Here is an 8022-nt window from a genome sequence, read left to right as displayed (position 1 = left end):
AGAACAACAGTTACAAGAAGGTGAGTAACCATTTTTATCTCCTCTGTATCATGCATCATTCAGTTTCACCCAGTTACCTGTATTGAGCACAGTAACTTGTTTGGATAAAGCAGACCTGACAAAAAAGGCATCCAGTCTTGATTTGAAGACTGAAAGAAATGCAGTATCCACTATTTCCTTGGTAATCTATTCCCATGGTTAATCACACCCATTCTTAAAAATGTGTTCCTTACTTCTAATTTGAATTTGTCTGGCTTCAGCTTCCAGTCATCCACTGAATGCCAATTTCTTGTGATGCCTTTCTCTGCTAGATTAAAAAAGCCCTGTAGTACCCAGTATTTTCTCCCTGTGAAGGTACCTATATACTGTAATCAAGTCACCTCTCAATCTTTTTTGATAAACTAAAAAGGCTCTTTAACTCTGTTAGTGTAAAGAATTTTCTCCAGCCCTTGAATCATTTTTGTGGCTCTTCTGCACCCTCTCCATTTTTTTAACATCCTTTTTAAAATGTGGACCCCAGAACTGTATATAGTAATTTAGTATGTCTTGCCATGGCATTGTACAGAGGTAAAATCGCATCCCTACTACTCACTACTCCAGTTTCTGCAACAAACGATACACTAGCCCCTTTTGTGACAGCACACAGCAGGTGCTTATGTTCAGTTGCTTCTCCACTATAACCCTTTATTTCTTTTTTCAGAGTCACTGCTTTCCAGGATAAAGATCCTCATTCTATAAGTATGGGCTGCGTTCCTTGTTCCTAGATGTGGAACTTTGCATTTGGCTTTGCATTTTGTTTGAATAGATTCAGAGTACCAATCAATCCACATCCCTCTGTACAACTGTCATGTCTTCATAATTTACCATTCAGATATTATATTTACTTCCAGATCATTTTATGAAAATGTTGAAAAGCATCAGGCCTCATACCAGTCCCTGCAGAAATCCACTAGAAATGCCCCCTATTTGATGATGATTTCCCCATTGACTGCTAATTTTTGAGCTGTTACCCAATTCTTAATCCTTTTAACATGTGCTTTACTGATATTGTATAGAGCTATTTTTTTAAAAAAATCAGAATGTTGTGTGGGTACTAAGTCAAATACTTTGCAAATGTCTAAGTACATTACATCTCTGCAGTTACCAAACTTGTAATCTCATCAACTAATGAAACTGGGTTTTTTGACAAGATCTGCTTTCCAGGTTGAACGGCATTAGTTATATTCCTGACCTTTACTTCTCTAATAGTTGAATCTCTTTTCAGCTTTTCTATTATTTTGCCCAAGATTGATGTCAGGCTAGCCAGTTTATAGTTACCCAAATCATCCCACTTGCCTTTTGTAGAGTATTGGCACAATATTAGCATGCTTACAGTCTTCTGGAATTTCCCTGGTATTCCAAGATTTATTGAAAATAACGTAAGTGGTCCAGAGCTCGTCTCAGCCATCTCTTTTAGGACTCTTGGGTGAAAGTTATCTGGGCCTTCTGCTTTAAAAATCTTTATCCCTGGTAGATGTTAACATCCTCTTCAGTTACTAATGAACCAGAAAGTACTTTATCTTCATATGCTACAAGTTCATCATCCTACATCCTTTAAAACACAGAACAAAAAAACTAGGGCTGTCAAGCAATTAAAACAATTAATCATGCTGTTAATAATAGTATACCATATATTTAAATATGTTTGGATGTTTTCTACATTTTCAAATGTGTTGATTTCAATTACAACAAAGAATGCAAAGTGTATAGTGCTCACTTTATATTTATTTTTAATTACAAAGATTTGCATTGTAAAAAGCAAAATAAATAGTATTTTTCAATTCACCTAATACAAGTACTGTACAGTGGTCTCTTTATCATGAAAGTTGAACTTTCAAATATAATTGCATTCAAAAATGAAACGATGGAAAAACCTACAAGTCCACTCAGTCCTACTTCAGCCAATTGCTCAGACAAACAAGTTTGGTTACAATTTGCAGGAGATAATGGTGCCTGATTCTTGTTTACAGTGTCACCTAAAAGAATGGGTGTGTGACAGGTTGGATCACAGAAAACCCACTGGGAACTGCCAACTGATGTGCTGAGACTACTTCTGAGCCCATTTTCACTGGCAGCTTGGGATTTCAGTGCCATGCCTGGTTCGAGCTGGACACTCTAGCCTGCTACAAACAGACTCTCAGGTCTGAACAACGTCCCCCAAACGCTGCAGGTTGAACTGAAAACAGCTTAAGAAGTGTTCCTGTCTTCAACACTCATGTGCCCAGCTCCCAATGGCGTCCAAACCCCAAATAAATCCATTTTACCCTGTAAACTCATAAATTGTTTGCCCTCTATTACACTGATAGAGCGATATGCACAGCTGTTTTCCCCCTCCTTCTGGTATTATTAATTAACCCAAAGTATGTATTAAATAAAAAATGATTTTATTAAATACAAAAAGTAGGTTTAAGTGGTTCCAAGTAATAACAGACAGAACAAAGTGAATTACCAAGCAAAATAAAGTAAAACATGCAAGTCTAAACCAAATACAGTAAGAAAGTGATTACAGATGAAATCTCACCCTCAGAGATGTTCCAGTAAGCTACTTTTACAGACTAGCCTCCTTCCAATCTGGGTCCAGCAATCACTCACACCCATGTGATTACTGTCCTTTGTTCCAGTTTCTTTCAGGTATCCTTTAGGGGTGGAGAGGCTACTTCTTGAGCGAGCTGAAGACCAAATGGAGGGGTCTCCCAGGGGCTTAAATAGACTTTCTCTTGTGGGTGGAGACCCGCTCCTCTCTCCTATGCCGAATCCAGCTGCAAGCTGGAGTTTTGGAGTCACACGAGCAAGTCATGTCCATACATGACTCAGAACTTTACAGGTGGCAGCCATTGCTCACATGCTACCTTGAAAGTCCCCAGGTAGACTTCTTATGTGTATTGAAGTCTTCCAAGGTTCCATTGTCTGTTAAAAGAAAAGGAGTACTTGTGGCATCTTAGAGACTAACAAATTTATTAGAGCATAAGCTTTTGAAAGCTTATGCTCTAATAAATTTGTTAGGCTCTAAGGTGCCACAAGTACTCCTTTTCTTTTTGCGAATACAGACTAACACGGCTGCTACTCTGAAAATTGTCTGTTAAGTGTTTCTTGATTGGGTACTTAACTCACAAATTCCTTTCTTAAGATTCTAACCAAATGCCTTACTAAGGCTACTTAAAATCAAACAAGTACACAGCCAATTTTCATAACTTTGAATACAAAAATGATACGTGCATACAAATAGGATGAATATATTCAGTAGATCATAACCTTTACAGAGATATGGTACATGGCTTATATAGCATAAAACATATTCCAGTTATGTCATATATACATTCATAAGCATATTTCCATAAAGCATTATGGGGTGCAACATCACAGGGTGTTTGCATGGCACTGTTGTAGCCTGCGTCAAGATATTTACGTGCCAGATCTGCTAAAAATTCATACGTCTCTTCATGCTTCAACCACCATTCCAGAGGTCATGCATTCATGCTGATCACAGGTTCTGCTCAATAACGATCCAAAGCAGAGCGGACCGACAAATGTTCATTTTCATCATCTGAGACAGATGACTCCAGCAGGTTAATTTTCTTTTTTGGTGGTTCGGGTTCTGTAGTTTCCCCATCCAAGTGTTGCTCTTTTAAGACTTCTGAAAGCATGTTCCACACCTCGTACCACTCAGATTTTGGATGGCACTTCAAATTCTTAAACCTTAGGTCAAATGCTGTAGCTATTTTTAGAAATCTCACAGTGGTACCTTCTTTGCATTTTGTCAAATCTGCTGTGAAAGTGTTCTTAAAACGAACGAGACTGCTATAACATGAAATATATGGCAGAATGCGGGTAAACCTGAACAGGAAACATATAATTCTCCCCCAAGGAGTTCAGTCCCAAATTGAATTAATGCATTTTTTTTTTTTTTAACAAGCATCATCAGCATGGAAGCGTGTCCTCTGGAGTGGTGACCAAAACATTAAGGGGCATACAAATGTTTAGCATATCTGGCACGTAAATCTCTTGCAATGCCAGATACACAAGTGCCACGCAAATGCCTGTTCTCACTTTCTGATGACATTGTAAATAAGAAGCAGGCAGCAGTATCTCCCATAAATAACAAACTTGTTTGTCTTAGCGATTGGCTGAACAAGAAGTAGGACTGAGTGTACTGTAGGCTCTAAACTTTTACATTGTTTTGTTTTTGAGTGCAGTTATGTAACAAAAAATATCTACATTTGTAAGTTACATTTTTCACGATAAAGAGATTGCACCACATTGTGTGAGGTGAATTGAAAAATACTATTTCTCTTATTTTTAAAGTGCAAATATTTGTAATAAAAAATATCAAGTGAGCTCTACACTTTGCATTCTATGTTGTAAAAGAAATCAATATATTTGAAAATGTAGAAAAACATCCAAAAATATTTAATACATTTCAATTGGTATTCTGTTGTTTTTAACAGTGCAATTAATCGCGATTAATTTTTGAGTAATCACGTGAGTTAACTGCGATTAATCAACAGCCCTAATAAAAATGTATTGAACATTTTTATCTTTTCAGTATCATTATTAACAATTTTACCATCTCCACTTAGTAATGGACATATACAATTTGTTTTGTTTGGTTGGGGGTTTTGTTTGTTTGTTTGTTCGTAATGTACTTACACTATTTTATTGTGCTTAGGTCTGCCAGACATTCTCTCCCCCCCCAACGTCTTTAGCTTCCCCTATCATTTTTTATGTCTTAATGTCCAATTTATATTGATTATATTCTAATTCTGTTCTCCTGTTTTCCATTTGTAATATACAGTATTGCTTTTTTGTTTCTAATTGCTGCCTTTTGAACGAGCATGGGCTTTTAGCCAGAGTTGCCCTTGATTATGGAATTGTAGGTTTTGGGCCCTCTCATAAACTCTTCTTTAAGAACTCCCGATTTTCATTTGCAGTTTTTCTGTCTACATTTTTTTCTTCCAACCAATCTGACTCATAATTTTCCCTAGCTTTTGAGAAATTGGCTTTTTGAAGCATAAGAATGTTACTTGTTGGTACTTTCTTCGGTTTGGCCATATTCCGTGTAATCGGGTCATGATCATTAGTCTCTATATATATCTATATCTATACATGTAGGTATGTATACTTTTTAGAAACTAAGAATATTTTACTACTGGCTGCATGAAACCTCTTGTATATGTCTCCCAAATTGAAGTTTTGTCCATAATGGCACAATTTTGCTTTCTACACATTAGACAGGTGCTTAAGAAATAACTCCCCCCTATTTACTCATTAAATTTGCAGGTCTCTAACTGATCCAGAAACTAAGGTTTCCCCCTCCCAACCTTAGCAACCCCTGTGATGTGTCACACAGCTGATCTAGCCATCATTTAAAACCACTGAAATAGAGATAAATTCAAGAAAGATGCTGATAAATTGGACAGGGTTAAGAGAAGAGCCACAAGAATGATTAAAGGATTAGACAACAAGTCTTATTAGATTAATAGATTGAGATCTATTTATTTTAACAAAGCAAAGGTTAAGTGAAGACTTGATTACATTCTATAAGTACCTGTATCGGAAACCAATATTTAATAGTGGGCTCTTAAATTTAGCAGAGAAAGATATCCTGATCCTGGAAGTTGAAACTAGACAAATTCAACTGGAAATAAGGTGTAAATTTTTAATGGTGAGAGTAGTTAACCATTGGAATGATTTATCAAGGTTGGTGGTGGATTTTATATCACTGACTACATTAAAATCAAGATTGGATTTTTTTTTTTAAATATGCTCTAGAAAATATTTTGGGAAAGTTCTAGGGCCTGTGCTACACAGGTCGGACTAGATGATCACAATGGGGTCCCTTCTGGGCTTAGAATCTATGACTAAAAGATGGTTCTGCAACTCCTCCTGTAACGATTGTGATGGTTAGTTACCATCCAATCCCTCGCAGAGACCTAGAGAACATGTTGATCAGTGACAATGTTGCCAACCACGAGTGCTGAAAAATCCGGCCGCCAAAAATAATAAGCTTTAAAAATCATGATTTCTTAATATATATAGTTTTTACTTGTATTCTGTTTAACACTCATCATATTTTTAAGATTTCCTGTGCAACCATGAGGGATAGAAGATTATTTTATAAAATAATGAAATCATATTGTCACATGCCTCCAGGAGCTGAGGCTGTAAGAAATACACTGAATATTAGAATAATGCAGTGATATCACATCTATTACTGAAAAACTGATGTGGAAACTGATTCAGTTCATGTATCCCCAGTAACTTCTTTTATTTCAGAAATGCAGATTTAGCACAATTGTTTGCAGAGGTTAGGCAGTGGTTGAAAGCCTACCATCTCAGTTTTCTCTTTTGACATTTCTGAAGTGATAGCTTCTATTATTATGCACTCTTCAAAACTATTTTGATTAGTTCACAGTAACCTATTACCAGATCTCCATATCCATTGCATATATGTAAAACACCCAGACCATGAAAATTAGTTTTAGGAATAGTATTTCTACCAATGGGTGGACTAGGTACAGTATGATTATACACAGACATGTCACATGCTGATGTCTTCAAGATCAGTGTTTTCTTACGTGGGTAAAGAGCCTTCTGGGGTGTCCGCTGTTGACCAGGGGTGTGATGGTATAAGAGAGGTAGGGTGAGCAAAGAGATGTAGAACCCTCGCATCTCTACATTTCCACTGAATCCGATGAAGTGAGCTGTAGCTCACGAAAGCTTATGCTCTAATAAATTTGTTAGTCTCTAAGGTGCCACAAGTACTCCTTTTCTTTTTGCGAATACAGACTAAGACGGCTGCTACTCTGAAACCTACATTTCCACTGCAACCATGTTCAGGGGCAGCGAGTTGTATACAGTCATGGTGCCCAGGCTCCAGCAATATTCAGGGGCCGGGGGCCCAGCTCCACCAATGTTTGGGGCCAGGTCTCTCCCTGGCCCTGCCTGCTTTCCTCCCCACCTTCCCTGAATGTCCCCCCAGGCCCCACTTGCTGCCCCCACTCACCTCCCCTGGTTTTGGAGCCTGCTCTGCAGGCTCCCTGCAGCAACTGCTGCCGCAAGGTCCTAGTGCCCCCCATTCACTAATGGCAGGGCAGGCTCCCCTTATCATAGAAATCATAGAATATCAGGGTTGGAAGGGACCTCAGGAGATCATCTAGTCCAACCCCCTGCTCAAAGCAGGACCAATCCCCAATTTTTGCCCCAAATCCCTAAATGGCCCCCTCAAGGATTGAACTCTCAACCCTGGGTTTAGCAAGCTAATGCTCAAACCACTGAGCTATCCCTCCCCCCTTATGCTGCCCTAGCCCTGAGCCTCTCCAGTGCCCCAAACCCCTCAACCCCAGCCCCAGACAGAGCCCTCATCCCTCTGTACCCCAATCCTCTGCCCTAGCCCTGAGCCCCTCCCACACCCCAAACCTCTCATCCACAGCCCTCACCCTTGCACCCCCTCCTATCCGCAAACTCCCTCCCAGAGCCTGCACCCCTCACTCCTTCCTGCACCCCCACCCCTTGCCCCAGCCCAGGGCCTGCACCCCAGACCTCCTTCCCTCACCCAAACGCCATCCCAAAGTCTTAGGCAGATGGGGGGGGGGGTGGAGTTGGGGTGGGGCAGGTTCTGGGCACCACCAAAATTTCTACAAACCTGCCACCCGTGACCACGTTCTATTCCTTGCTCCTGCTGTGTATGCTCCCTCACAGTCAGCTGTAGGAACAGCTCCCGCAGGGCCAGGCCTCAGCCCCTTGCACCAAGCATGGCAGCTCTCTGGTGAAGAGCATGCCCAACCCTGCTTTGCAGAGCCATCCCCAGCGTGCTGGAACAACTGTTATACGGGGGGGTGCTGAGAGCCACTGAACCGAACTGTAAACTCTGTACCTAACTGAAATCGCTTCGAGCCAAGGGGCGAGCATTCCCCTCCGCCCCCCTATTTCAAGCAGCGATGGCCACCCCTTGCAGCGGCTGCTCAGAGGAAGACACCAGGGGAA

This window comes from Dermochelys coriacea, chromosome 5 (assembly GCF_009764565.3).
Source record: "Dermochelys coriacea isolate rDerCor1 chromosome 5, rDerCor1.pri.v4, whole genome shotgun sequence".
Taxonomy (NCBI): Eukaryota; Metazoa; Chordata; order Testudines; family Dermochelyidae; genus Dermochelys; species Dermochelys coriacea.
The sequence above is the reverse complement of the archived record's forward strand: the minus strand, read 5'-3'. Positions refer to the sequence as shown.